Source organism: Netta rufina, assembly GCF_964035555.1.
Source record: "Netta rufina genome assembly, chromosome: 18".
NCBI lineage: Eukaryota > Metazoa > Chordata > Aves > Anseriformes > Anatidae > Netta > Netta rufina.
The window spans coordinates 1,391,872-1,404,219 of record NC_140142.1 but is presented as its reverse complement, the minus strand read 5'-3'; the positions used below and the strand labels follow the sequence as shown (position 1 = coordinate 1,404,219).

General features: G+C 42.5%; 1 pseudogene across 1 annotated transcript; it reads left to right on the top strand.

Moving 5' to 3' along the window:
- Positions 1-929: 929 nt before the first annotated feature.
- On the top strand, positions 930-10,295 carry LOC311216096 (ubiquitin carboxyl-terminal hydrolase 42-like; annotated as a pseudogene). Its single transcript has 14 exons — positions 930-1,158; positions 1,906-2,106; positions 2,691-2,801; positions 2,961-3,063; positions 3,268-3,335; positions 3,492-3,562; positions 4,085-4,167; positions 5,064-5,175; positions 5,553-5,693; positions 5,888-5,988; positions 6,452-6,593; positions 7,274-7,981; positions 8,361-8,449; positions 9,455-10,295. The product of its transcript is annotated as a ubiquitin carboxyl-terminal hydrolase 42-like (transcript).
- The last annotated feature ends 2,053 nt before the right edge of the window (positions 10,296-12,348 follow it).

Here is a 12,348-nt window from a genome sequence, read left to right as displayed (position 1 = left end):
AGTACTGCTGCCAAAGTTATATTCAAACTCGTCTTTCTTGGAGAAGCAGAAGAAGCCCAGGGAGAAATAAATTTGCAAACATGCTCTTCATGCTCTCCTTTCCCAAGATTTCTCTGAGATATAGCCCATCCTCTGTGGGTTTTGAGGTATATGGTTCCCGGGAGTGAAAAGGAGGGCCAAACATCTCTCCTCTTGGATCTCAACATGCCAGGGCTTTAGTGTACTGCCACTTACGGCTCCGCTTTTTCACCTGGAAAAAGCAACCGCATGATGTAGACTGAGGAGCCCTCACAAATTAACTTGCCATCACCAAGTGACGCCCAGAAAAGGTGTATTTAAAAGCTAGGCTCATTATAGAATCACAACAAACCCCTCATGACTGGTGCAGTAGACAGTGAGGTAGAGGGCGAGCCCTGGAAAGACAGAAGAAAAGTAGCAGTGAGTTCTGGGTACCTTTGTGTAGACGAAACAGAAAAACGCAGGCAGTGAAGTAATAGTGTTCCGTTACTAATGCCAGCAATAGATAATTGCAACAATTATCTATTAGATCATAGGTACTAATTAACAGAAAATTGTGCAACTCCGGAAATCAATAAATAACTGATTCCCCTCAGAGAATGTCTTCTACATTTTTATATTAAAAAGACTCCAGAGTTGTAATGGATTAAAATCCTACGGAAGGGAAAGAAATGGCATCAGCCACTAGTTCTGCAGAAGCGAAAAGTAATACTGATAGAGTTTAGATGGAAATTTTCACTTTGTGTGTTTAGTTTGGGGATTCTTTTTAAATCATTCATACCAGCGATTTAGTTCTTAAGGCTGTTTCTTTGAGATTAAGTGACAGGACTTCTGTTACTCTTTTCTTCTTGGAATGCTTCTTGATATTCTTACGTCAACCAGAACTTCTGTCTCTGTTGCAGATGTGAACAATGACCGTAGCTAAGAAGCCCAAATCTTCAAAGCCTAAAAAGCCCTCTTCAAGGCGGTCTGGCAAATCCAAGAAACCAAGTACTAAAATACTGATGTCACGCACCGCCAACTGGGGCCGGATAGTGCCTGCAGAAGATTCAAGCCAAGTCTCTGTGGCCCAAGGACGTGGAGGTGCTATTTACTGTAGATCATCTGAAAAATCTAAGGCTTTTGCCCCAAGAGATCTAAGTAAGTGTGCGTTTTATCCTGCCTCCATTGTCTTCAAAGCAAAAGTAGAAAATGCAGTTCTTACTTGTTGCACTGATAGAGAAGGGGACTACTGTGAACAAAGACTTCAAAAGCGAATCCCCTAAGGCAACTGAAGTGACTGATGTTACAGAAATTAATTTTGATATATTTACAGTCAACAGAGAAATATGGGGAGCTTTTTGTAATGCACAGATTCCTCCATGTCTTTTCTGTTTTGCAAAGAAAAGTGTTTGATTGTTGCTATTCACAGCTTCCATTTTTCACAGGTTTTTTGAAGGATAACATTGCTCAGGAAAAGATCTGGTATCTGTAGGGGTACCGTCATTCCTAGTTCCTAGTTTTTACGTTTTTACCGTATAATTTCAAGTCTAAGTTTGTGGTTTAAGTTATAATAAGGAAAAAAACAGTAGTTGAGTTAATCAGGTTAAAGATTATAGATGGAGAGGAACTTGGCATTAGGTGCTACAAACAGAATGGCAGTTAGCCTTGCCTTAGAAAAATTAAAATGGTTGACTAAAGTTGTTTGTTTGTTTTTTTTTTTTTTCCCCAAAACATTGTGTTGACCAGCCAATTTGAATTTGGTGGTATTAAAGCTGTCTGCAATAAGTTTTTCTGGTTTGGATTGTAGCTAGCCCCTCTAGGTGCTCCTGCAGAATAGCATTTTTTTAAATACCTTTCTTAGAAACAAACAAACAAGATCTCTTTTTAAATTTAACTTTCTTGCAGTCGTTAATGATGGAATTGCTCCGCCACAGAGCCTTCTTTTTCCACCTGAGAAGATTTGTATGGATTGGCGAGAAACACAAAGTGTTGGAGTTGGCCTGTACAATCTTGGCAACACATGTTTTCTTAATGCTACTCTACAGTGTTTGACCTACACACCCCCACTTGCCAATTACATGCTTTCTCTTGAGCACAGCCAGTCATGTGAGTACTTTCTAACAGTATTTTGAATCTGTTGGATAGCTCTGAAGGTGAAAGAACAGCAGTGATTCTGTGAGATAAGCTTATTTGCCTGATTTTACCTGTAGAAGCTGGCTTTGAGCACTGTATTAGCAGTGGGCTCCGAATAGCATATGGAGTGCAATTAATGCACCATGGTTTATTTATTTAGTTATTTGTTTGTTTGTTTGTTTATTAAAGGATCATTTATTGCTTCATGGGAATAATGAAGTGCATTGGACAGTAATGCATTTAGTAGTAATTTTAGAGAGTAATACATTTTGCAGGCTGTGGAGTTCACATTCCTGTCAGCCTTTACAACTGCGACTTTGCAGTAGTCTTTTAGATTTCTCATCACAACATGCATTTGAATACAGGCTTAGTGGATATTTTTATTCTGTAAAGTTGTGTGAAATGAAATGTTACAAGACTGTTGGGACATTGGCATCTTGGGAGAATAGAATGTAGCAAGGAGAGTGGATATTGTATCTATAGTTTAAATTGTACTTAGATGTTTGTAGTTGTGGATATTTCGCTGGACTGGGATGCTTTGTTCTTTCACTCTTCAGGTCGTGAACAAGATTTTTGCATGATGTGCACGATGGAGACTCACATTAACCAGGCCCTGCGTTGCACTGTTGATGCCATCGAGCCCACGCATGTTATCAGTAATCTCAGTCGTAAGTGGCTTCAGATGTGTTTCTTTTCGATAGCTTGTAATCTTCAAATAATTATTTGATGTGTCTAAGTGGTTTTAACACTCAAATGAAGAGAGATTTTAGAAATACAAGAACGATTTCATTTTTAAATGAGGTCAATACTATCATCTTCTTGTTTAGGAATAGGACAACATTTCCGTTTTGGCAGTCAAGAAGACGCACACGAGTTCTTGCGCTATACTGTTGATGCTATGCAGGAAGCGTGCTTGAACGGAAGCACCGAGTAAGCATAAACAAGTTCACTTTCATACATTCTCTAGCACCTTCTAGTCCTTTATTTACTCTCAGAAATGATCTCTAGCACCTTTTAGTGCCTTATTTACTATCAGCAACGAAAGTCTACATCATCCTTGGTTTTCATCAAACTCTTTGAAGAGTTAACTCTGTGCCTTAAATCTTCTGAGGTCTGATTATAATTTATTTCCAGATTGGACAGATCTTCTCAAGCTACCACCATCATTCATCAAATATTTGGAGGATTTCTAAGATCGAGAGGTACTTGAAAAAATATTCCTGTCCTTAGAACTGATCTGTGTCTTTTGTCGGTAGTAAAGCAGTCTGTAGTTTGTCTAAAGTAGTATCTGTCAACAACTTGAATTTGGACAGTTAGTCTCCTTCACATAATGTTAAGCATTTATATTTTGTTTCCAGTGAAGTGCTTGAATTGCAAAGCAGTTTCGGATACGTATGAGGCATTTCTTGATATCACTTTGGATATAAAGGTAAGATGTTTTCTAAATATAATTCATGATGTTTAAGTACATGCATAACTTTCTAAATTAAACTTGTTTAACTTAAAAAACCAAACCACATATAATGTTAAAACGTAAGAGCTTGGTGGTGCTAAGGAAGTGGATTGGACTTTGTCCTTCCGTGGAACCCATGTAAATAGTCTCCACATTTGCATTGGGTTTAAGGGGAAAGAATTCTCTTTCTGCAAAAATTATAATGCTGTCATACTTCTTTGTTGTTCTACCTCAATATACATCTAATTGTTAGACTGATGAATTTGTCCCCAGTATTGATGACAAAGCACACTATAGATGCTGTCTAGGCAACTGGAAAAGTATTTGTTCCAAAGTCAAATGCCTTCCAGGTGAGGTCAATGCTGAGCATGCTCTTTCTGCCTCCTTCTTCACAGTAGATCGCTTGAGTATGTTAGTAAGATTCTCTTATAAACTACTAGTATGTCTGTGGAATTCTGAATTACGGTGACTTTACGCTCTTCTTTCTCACTGCTCTAGGCGGTTTCATCTGTTAGCAGAGCTCTGGAACTCTTTGTGAAACCTGAAGAGCTGGATGGAGAGAATTGCTATAAATGTAGCGAGTAAGATTTTGACGTCAGTTTTCTATGTTGCATGACTCTGTTGGACTACCTCTAAACTTTGGATCTACTTACAAGTTTTGTGGAAGTTTATAAAAGACTTGGATTTTTGTTTCTTTGGAGGGGGGAAGTCTTGTTCATAGGCATTCCCTATGGGTTTGCAATTCTCTGGCTTGTATTTTGCCATCAGAATTCAAAAAGAGCTACTTTTGTTCTTTCTATTTATTAGCTCTCGACAGTACTTTTCTTGATGTAAACTGCCCAGTTTCCGTTGTTCTCTGGGCTAGTGGCTGATTTTCACTGCTTACACCGTAGGTCCTACCTTGGAGCGGGCAATGTGTCAAACTGAACTATTTTGTTTCAAAGGATGGCAGATGGTTTCAGTGTCTTTCCAGACAAGCTCAGTACATGAAGACTTCCTACTGTTAAATGTCTCCCTCCTGTAGAATGACCATGTGCTTCTGTTGTATTTTTGATGTTGATAGTCGACCTATGTTGGAGATTATTTGCAATTTCTAGTCCTGGGGACCAAGGCTCTCTCGTTCCGCTTTCAGTATTTGTATTTCCCTTGAAAGCTGAAAGAATGTATCCAGGACTGGAGTTCAAATAGCCACTTTTGTAGACCAAGAAATGGTACCTTGCCATCCAACCTGGTAATACCCTTTCGTGAGAGATTCCTGTTCCCCCTATGCTCTGAGTTGTTGGGAAAATTGACCTTCTTCTGTGTATTAACAAACCTGACACGCAGTGCGTGGGTTTATGAAAAGAAAAAAGACCAACCTATTATGCAAGTAAATATCATTCAAATAGCATAGGCATGCGTGAGACATTAAAACGAGTTTGTTTGGGGGGCGAAAAAAGAAGATGCCTTCAAACACTTATCTCTGCTTGTTTTTAAGGTGTAAAAAGATGGTTCCTGCGTCCAAGAGATTTACCATACACCGTTCTTCCAAGGTTCTCACAATATCACTGAAAAGATTTGCAGATTTCACAGGTGGAAAGATCAACAAGGTATATTTACCACTGTAATGCAACTATATCATTGTGTAATGGGACATCCCCCAAAGCTGAAAGTTGTTAATATTTTCAGACAATAATTGTAGACTAACGACTATGGCTTATTCTTTCTCTTAATATCAATAAAGTTCCCGCTTGACAAGAAGCATATGCTTTCCTCTGAGAAGGCTGATTCATCAGGAAACAGTTCTCTGCAACTTCTTGTCTTAACCATTGTTTATGGGAAGACTTATTTGTAGTGAATCAAGAAATATATTCTAGAAATATATTCTAGAAATAAATTCTAGTCTGTGTTTTTTGGAAGTGTTTTTCTCTGGCTAGTCCACGAAGTACTCTGGGATAATTTTTCTGTCTTCTTGGTGTCTCTTTAGGAGGTGAAATATCCGGAGTATTTGGACCTGAGAGCCTACATGTCGCAGTCAATGGGAGAACCACTGCTCTATGCCTTATACGCGGTGCTGGTACATCACGGTGTCAGCTGTCACTCAGGACACTATATATGCTATGTAAAGGTAGAAGTCAACAGCATTTCTAACAGGGTAAAGGTTGTGCTGGCAAACCAATTAAAGCATGACTAGCAGCTACTGTTTCTAGGGAAAAAGATTTCATTATATTTTTATTTGACATGTGTGTATTTTGTTCCTATCCGTGATTTCAATTGGAAAACGTGCAATTCACCTAAAGAAATCGTTGTCTTTATTTGCAGGCTGGTAATGGACTTTGGTATCAGATGAATGATGCTAAAGTAGTGCGTACTGACATTAAAAGAGTTCTTGGTCAGCAAGCTTACGTACTTTTTTATATCAGGTAATAACAAATCTTAAAATGTGTTCAGAAGAGATTTACTTTCCTGTTATTGATATTTTTCTGTTTTGCAAGTGTTTTTCTTGCTATCCCAGGAGAAGATTATTATTTGTCTAATTCAGTTCTGTCTAACCTGAAATTCTCTGTGTCGTTTATTATCTTTTGTTGCTTGGCCTTAAACTGCAGCACTTGTGTAAATTGCTATCTATGTGTTATCTGTAGCTGGCTAATTTAGAGAAGGAGAGAAATGAAGGTCATCTGTGGTGTAAGAATGAATTCTTGCTGTGCAAGTGATAGTCTTAGTAGGAAGACTGTTCTCTACTTTTCAGTCTGTACTCTTGGCGAAGCCTTCTGTAGAGAAGGCTTCCATATCGTATGAGCTGTTCCTCTAAAATGATAGGATGGGATTTAATCCAAGAGTAGGCTGAAAGAAAAATTAAACTACGATCACTGCTCTTTTCTGAAGGCGCTATGATTTGACACTTGGAGAATGTGCGTTTTACTTGCCAGCACCATCTTATCCCTGTTCATTCCCTCCTGGTCAGCAGGGGGCTAATAGTAAGCAGGCTGGATTTATGGGACCACGACTTCTTCCTCATATGATTAAGGTAATTCAGGGAAGCGGGAGGGCAGATAACGGCACCAAACTGCTAGTGGGTTTGGGGTTTGGTGTGGGGTTTTTTGTTTGGTTTTCGGCATCTTAGTTTTGTTTTCCTTCCCACGCCGCAGCTTTCTTCACAGCCCTCATGCTACAGCCAGAGTCATTCAAACAGTGGTTACTGCTAAATTGTGCAGCCATGCGACTCCATTACTTTATAGCTCCAAGATAGCTTTCTAAAGCACAGAGAGCTACGCTCTTTGACTATTTAAGCAGAGTGTACTAATCCTCAAATCATTTAAAAGAGGACTTGTTTTTCCTATCCTCGTCACTTTAGCTAAGACAGGGAAAACTCATTGTCTTATTCCTGAGCACCAGAACGATTACTTCAGGCTTTTCAGGGTATGTTCAAAGGGGAAAATAAATATATTTGGGAATAGCAGCAGGTAATGTTAAGTTGCTTGGCTGGTTTTCAAAGATGATGTTAATTTGATACCAATCTGCAGTAAACCAAAAGCAGGAATTGAATACGCTTATTGGACTTGCATTTATCCTTAAAGGGCAGTGTGTTTTTCTTTTTAGGTGTTAAGACCATTTGTAGAAACACTCAGTAGGAGAGTTTTGTGTTTCAAAATGTTACATGCAGTGTTTGCGTTAATCCATCTTGCAATTTCTTCTTTTTAAATACAGAATTCAAGCCGTTTAAATGGAAATGGATCCATAAAAGAGGACGCAAAGACCACTGGTGTCACCCTAAAAAGGCCATCTTCAGCACCACCAATGGCCTGTGTTCAAAACCAGGCAATTACCAGGCCTTCAATTACTGATACGTCAAGAAAACAGAAGATCACCATCAGTATTCACAATAAATTGCCTGCTCGTCAGACTGTGTCACAGCCTGACTTTCTTAGCAGTGCTGTGGAGGATGAAGATCTCTACCAGGCTGTTCCTTCATCCACAATTACAAATTTGGTAATGCAAATGAAGCAAATGCAAACAAACAAAAAAGTTTCTGATGAAATTTTTGTGGAGCCAACAGTGAATGAAAATCCTAAACTCAGCTCTGATAACACAGTCCCTTATGGTGCAGAATCTTCAGGAAAATCTGAGGAGGAGTCAAAGGGCTTATTTCAAAGGAATTTGAAATGCAATGCAATGTCCTCTAATGGAATTTTGGTTGGAAAGGTAGTCCGTACATTGCAGCATTCCGATTCTTCCTGTCAGAATGCTGACAAAGGAAGATCCCAGCATGAGCTGCCAAAAAGAGATTCACTAAATGGTGCTATTAGGCTAGTTAATGAATCTAAAGAAAACGGACTGAAACTTGATGATTCCACTTGCCGAGTTGAACCTGTTAAACCTTCTGAGATGTTCTTTTCTAAAACAAATGGATTGCTTGAAACATAGATTTGCTCCATCAAGAATTTCTCACCTACGATGTATTCGGGAGTGTTTATTGTGTTCCTAATTCAGGTGAAATACTGAGAAAACACAGCACACATGTGATCGTAAGACTTTGTGGTATTATCCCCTTAGAATTTGCAGACCTGAGCTTACATTAGAACTTGTCAACTTAAGCTCAGCTGAGATAAAAATTCCTAAGTTTCATAAAGTAGATTTTGGGGGGTGAGTCGGGGTTATCTTTGAAGTGTAGATAATGCATACAACTCACAGCGGTCTTGCTTACCATTTAATGGAGAAATTCTGACAAGACTAGTCCTCAGTACTACTACAAATAGTATTTTTTTGTCTGCTGACTTGTGCGTTTTAATTGCAGATGCCTGGAGCTATGCCTTCAGTCAATCGAGAAGTCATCACGGAGTCCTTCACAGCCAGCCAGCTGAACAGCTTGTCAGAGGAAATGAGGTAAAATGAGCACAGTCTGATTAAGACAAGACTTTATGGAAGTTCGTTACAGTTTTATCTGTCTACTAATAGTATTTAATGGAAGGATTTAAATTAGTACAATTCCATACTGTGTGTCCAGTGTCACGAACAGAACTAATGATCAGCACTGAGCATATCACTCTGATGCAGGTTGGTGCCTCAAGGAGAACTTGTGTTCCTTTATAGAATGTTTTTCCATTTTTCTCCACTGTCTGGAGAAACACTGGCTGTTCCCCGCTCGCCCCTATGCCTTTTTTCTCAGAGCATCAGGTGGAAGGAGACAGATGCGTTTGCTTTTTTAGTGCAATGGCTTCAGAAGCAAGAGGGGAAAAAGCACTTTCTCTGGGAGCTGAAGAAGGTGTCCTAATCACAGGAGAGGTTTCTAAATGGCATATCTTTGCGAGGGTTCCTGTAGTCCAGAGGTTTTTGTTTGTTTGTTTGCCTTTGGAAGGTTTTACTCTTAATATTCACGTCCTTCAGCAGAAGTGAGAAATGGGTTTTTATTTTATGCAGTGTTGCGGAACCTCCGAAATCTCCTGGGAATGATGAATACCTCGCCCAGTACCAATGTGATGACCGTGGAGACAAGGAGAAACAAAGAAGATCAAAAGAACGTGACCTCGTTTCAAAAGAAAATGTTTTGTACGGCAAAGACTCTTCTGAGCCTGGTGAGAAATTGCGGCAAACTTCCTCTCTCAAGTCTGACACTGAATGTAGCTCTAACAATCTTTCCTCCTTAGCTATTGCAGATAGACGCCAAGATACAAAGGACAAGACTAAAACCACTGACAAAGAGCATTACCGAAGAAAGAGGGAACATGCTCCTAGTGAAGAGAAGGAGAGTCAAAAAGCAGGTCCTTCCAGCAAGAGGAGGTGTTCTCAGAGCGTGGAATTTGTTGAGCAAAAGAGTCACAAGCAGGAGTACTGGGAGGGAAGCAGGTACAGATCTTTCCCTCGTGAAAGAAACAGCCCTGAGAATGGCAGAAGAGCAGTCAAATATTCAAAGTACAGATCTGGCAGCGGAGGAAGATCAGAACAAGATAGCAATAGGTACTACCGATCCAAAGGGGAAAGAAGTTGGAGCAGAGAAAGATACTATCGAGACGAAGCACGGAGATGGGAAAGATGTAGCTATTACAAGGATTACTATTCACCTCATGCGACAGGAGACAGTAGAGAGAGAAAGTTCTCTCACGGCGATGCAGCCTTTGACAGATTGACTGCAACTTACTACAGCAGGTCACATAAGCATTATCATTACAAAAGCGGATGGCCTCACGGTTCCCTCTTGAGAGAGGAAGATGTACGTCGCTTTAGCACACCCCGAGCAGACTTGCATCGTTGCTCGGTACCTCAGCAACATTCCAGAAGACATTCTCGTGAAAGACATGCGCTTCCACCTGTGTCAGCTCATTTGGAGAACTGTCGCCAGAAAAATGAAACAGAAGGAAACAGAAAAAGAAAATATACCCGTGCAGAAGGTAGTGAAAGTGAAATAGAAAGGAAAGACAGAAAGATAGAAAAGGAGCTTGTAGGTGGTGAAAAAAATGCAAAAATATCACAAGTTCTGGAAGAAAAAGAAGTCTAAGGATAAACATGGAGAGAAGGATTCCAAGTAAGCAAGGATTCCAGCATACTCTGCATTTTTTATCCTAAGTCTTTTCTGGGTGCTTCTCATGTCTTCCTTTTTTTTTTTTTTTTTTTTTTTTTTCTGGTAGTTTCTAAGTTATTTAGATAGCATCAGCTGGCTGGGGATCATGTTGTTAGGTTGATCAGTGAAGACAGGAAAGCTCTTGCTGAATTGTGTCAGAGCACTAGCTTTGGACCACATAGTTTGAATCACATCCGTACACCATTCCAGATTAGGTTAAAAGATTTTTTCTGCTTGCACATATTCCAGAGCTAGCCGTTGTTAATGATCTGTGTACAAACCAGGACCTATGGTCCTTCAATCTGACGGCTTAAGTTTGCTGCATCTAAAGTAAGTTGCGTGTGCACAAAGCACCACAAAATAGCTGACATGCTGCAAATCATCACCTGTGGTAAAATAAATCAAGTTTCACATAGGCAACAAGTGCCACATCTTTTTTTCCCTTTTTAACTTGCATGTTTCTTTCAGACTTCATGATTTGTGTTTCTGTGCGCTCCACTTTGACAATGCCAATCGCAAGCGTAAGAAAAAGAAGAAAAAGGAGAAGAAAAAGAAGAAAAAGGAGAAACACCAGGAAAGCGAAAGGCTCCTTGGAACAGTTAGATCCTCGTTTCCAGAAGATAACGCGGGAGAAGAAGGAAGAATCCCATCCTCCAGATGGCTCTTCATGTCAGTAATGCAGAAGTGAGAGCAGTAAACAACCTTACAAGGAAGGGAAGACTTCCAGTGCAGGCGAAAGCAAGAAATACTGCTCCATTGCATCCAACGACTATACTAAAGGTAAGCGGCCGCAGCGTGTGTGAGGAATTCCTTTTATATTAATCTCGAGATTATTTCAAACAGTCTTGAAGTGCTTGATGACTTAACAGTCTGCAGATTTATTATCAAATCAAAAAAAAACCCCACTTGGTAGACTATTTTTTTCCCAGTTTTGAATGGCCACTAGGAAAGAAGGCCTGAAATAAAGAGGTTAAAGGCAAATGGTTTTCATTTGGTTTGATGATGAAGTGGCAAACAAGATGAAGAGTTGCAAGCTCCCTTCTTAAATTCAGTCCAGCCAAGTAGGAAAAGTAAATGTGGACAGCTGTATCTTGGCAAAGAAGATAGTAGGGAGCAAGGAGGTTTAGCAGTCAAGATGGAAGGTGATGCCATGAGGCTTAGAGGCTAGTAATGTTCTAATGAACATGGCCAAGTCTTGCGCTGGGCAGCCTGCTTGGGTCCAAAGCCTGCAGTCCTCCCCAAGATGTCGGCGAGGGGCTGGTGAGCCGTTGGGACGGAACCCCCGTTGCCCGGGTTCCCCAAGCAACCGCCCCACTCTCCAGCCACCATGGCAGGTCCAGCAGCCGGCTCCCGCTCCTCCCGGGGCTGCGGCCCTGCTGGCGAGCCCAGCGCCCCAGAGCTCAGCCCAGCGGCCTTTTTCCCACAGAGGGTTTCCCCAGACGGCTTCCGCGGCTTGCGCAGACGCAAAACTCCCCCTTCGTCGTCCCAGCCGTGCCGCCAACGGTGGCTGCCTGGCTGCTGCCCTCCCTCCCCGGAGCGACGGCGCTGCCCTTGCAGCCCCCGCAGGTACCCACCCTCCCCTCCGCGCTGCCCCAGGCCACCGTCTGGCACGTGGTGCCAGGGGTCCAGGGGCAGGTGCTGCAGCTCCCCGCCGGGGTGCAGCTGCCACCTGGGGGGCACCTCCCAGCCCAGGGGCACCACCTGCAGCTTGGGCAGCTCCCCGCCGGGGGGCAGCTCCCTGCTGTGGGGCAGCTCCCCGCCGTGGGGCACCAGCTGCAGCTGGTGCAGCTCCCCGCTGTGGGGCAAAACCTGCAGCTGGTGCAGCTCCCCGCTGTGGAGCAAAACCTGCAGCTGGTGCAGCTCCCAACCATGGGGCACCAGCTGCAGCTGGTGCAGCTCCCCGCCGGGGGGCAGCTCCCCCACACCGCTCCTCCCTGTGCCCCCGTCCATCAGTGGGGACAGCCCATGGTGACGGGGACACTGGTACCCCACCATGCGCTGGGGCTGGGGCCCAGGGCCGTGCTCCATGGGGAGCTCCTGCACCCCGCAGGCACCTGCCTGTTGCAGGCCCCCGCCCAGCGCAACCCCCCGCCACCCCTCGTCCCGGGGCCTCCGCTGCGGGGACAGGCGCTCCCCACGCCCCGCACCCTGAGCAGCAGCCAGGGGCAGCTGCCGGAGCCCTGCTTGCACGCCGTGGGGCTCAGCAAGGACCAGGGGACCCCGCTGC